At 41.1% G+C, this 2,410-nt stretch overlaps 1 pseudogene; it reads right to left on the bottom strand.

The window, feature by feature from the left end:
* Positions 1 to 325: 325 nt before the first annotated feature.
* On the bottom strand, positions 326 to 1,612 carry LOC132893845 (glutathione peroxidase 2-like; annotated as a pseudogene).
* Positions 1,613 to 2,410: the final 798 nt, after the last annotated feature.

The following is a 2,410-nucleotide window of genomic DNA, read 5'->3' as shown; positions in this document are numbered from 1 at the left end:
TTCGGGCGGTGTGACCGGGCCATTAGACTGATATATATAATACATCACATCACATGCCTAAAATGTAGCATGTTCTTAACCACATTAGACTGTTCTACATGTGACGAGACACATTACAAGTTTGACATTTTTTTTATTAAAGAATTCCTTTCAGTACATCTCTGTCAGCATCCTCTACATCTTTTTTTATATTTACACCACCTCAGTTAATACTCCCTACGTTAGTTTAGAGCATCAACTTCATTAAGTAAAATAAGAAAAATGTAGAGGAGGAGGGCACAGTGGTACCTACAATAAAATTAAATACATTCTGAGGCACCGGTCTTTAGTTTTTGGTCAGCCTCAATAACCTTTGAATGTCAGGTTCTATGTTAATGGTCTAAAAGTTTTTGCTGTATCTCTTGAATGGCTCGCCTTCTGGGCCAATCAGGAACTTCTCGAAATTCCATGAGATATCAGTTCTGCTGATGGGACTCCACACTAAAACTTGGGGTCCTGAATAAGAGAGACTGGATCATCGTCGGGGTAAGGAAGTTTGTCTTTCAGGTACGCGAAGACAGGATGTGTGTTAGCCCCATTCACGTCGCACTTCTCAAAAATGGTGAACGAAGGCTCGTACCCTCCACCTGGTCGTACATGTTTCAGGGAGTTCAGGATCTCTCCGTTTCTGCAGTTTTCCTGGAGAAAGATAAGATATAATCATACAAACAAAACACATGCTATGATCACACACATGATTCTGCGATGCTTCTACTCCGAATTGTGTCCGGTGACAAAAAGATGAAGCTGCTTCATACACAGAAATAAAAGATACCAAGTGTATTTTCCTTGTCACTTGGGTGGTACCATCATGCAAAAATCTTTTGCATCTTTAATTAGTTTTTAGAGAAAAGGTTACAGGTATAGCAGTGGTCTTTAAGGGACCACTAAAGACTACTTTAAGACTTGATGATACCACATCGGCGACAACGAAAAGAATAGTTTAGTCACTTTACTTCTCAGAGAGTATGTAGAAACTTCATTAATTCCTTCTACCAGCACTATACATTGGCATCAGTAGTCAGTCGTATTAGTACAATGTTTGCCATGATTTAAAGCACCACCCATTTGCATTCTTGAAACGTTTGGTTCCATGTCTAACTGCACACATCTGATCCAATCCAAGAGTACTGGAGTTGGGTTAAAACTGAGTTCTGCATGACGTTGGCTCTCTAGATACAAGGGCGTTCTTTGGTTTAAAGGAAATTCCGAAAGCCTAATACACCATACTTGCTTCATCTTGGTTATTTAAATGGAGCTGAAACTGCATTGTGCCCGAGCTGTCCAGTAACACTGATACGACATATCAAAACCAATTGTGAATACATACTGAATTGCTTGTCTCACTAACCTGGTAGCCAAACTGATTACAGGGGAAGGCCAGGACCACCAGCCGGTGTGGGTACCTGCTCTGGAGCTGGCTGAACTGGCTGTAGTCCTGGGTGGTGGTGCCTCATAGTGATGCCACATTCTCAATAAGCACCACTCGGCCTCGGTAGACATTAAAATCGATCGATTCCCCTTCCAGCGTGGTAGCACGCAGGTCATAAAACGTCTTGGCTATGAAAGTCATGGTCCGTGTTTGGACCATGACAACAAAAGTTGGGACAAATTTGTACTTTGTCCCAACTTTTTTGGAATCAGGGTTGTAGTTAGGGAAGGAAGGTATGTTAAGTCTGCTTTTTCCAATGTGTCTAGTGAAAATGTAGTGAAAGTCCCATAATTTGCATAATTTGGATCACACTTCACACACTGTAATTCCTTCCACACTCCAGTTAATACCTATGATTTACTTGGGTATACTTGCCATTAGCACTTCATGAGGGAATTAACATTAAGGAATAAATGTGTTCAGCATTTGTCACCATATTAGATTCTGCTAAGTGTATGAGAATGATGGCAAAAACTCCAGCAAATTGAACCTCCTACACCCCCATTCCAAAATACTATGTCTGCTCCAGTCATTAAAACTTTGACTTATGATTTGGTTGTGTGATGATATCACTCTCATTGTGGATGTCTGAGACAAACTGCTTTCTCCAGGTATAAACAGGACAAATGAGCAGCTCAGGGCAAGTGCTGCGTTTGTGTGAACAATCTTAAAAGTCCGCACTATGGGGTCACAGTTTTCTCCAGAGAAAAATGACTCACCCCCAGGTAAGGCTGCAGTATTTATGACCAAGCTTCCATCTGGTATTGAAATGTTAGTCTTCTCTCTGTCCAAGGGTGGTAAATCCCACACCCTAATTAAATGTCATCAGCTCAAACTTAAAGGTGAAATTACCACCTTTGCTGAGGCCCAAGTGTTGTATGCTTCAGGTTTTTTTTTAAACACATGCTAGTGTCAGGGTCTGAAGAGAAGAACAACAGT

The sequence above is a fragment of the Neoarius graeffei genome, chromosome 11 (genome assembly GCF_027579695.1).
Source record: "Neoarius graeffei isolate fNeoGra1 chromosome 11, fNeoGra1.pri, whole genome shotgun sequence".
Taxonomy (NCBI): Eukaryota; Metazoa; Chordata; class Actinopteri; order Siluriformes; family Ariidae; genus Neoarius; species Neoarius graeffei.
This window is presented reverse-complemented; position numbering and strand designations above follow the sequence as displayed.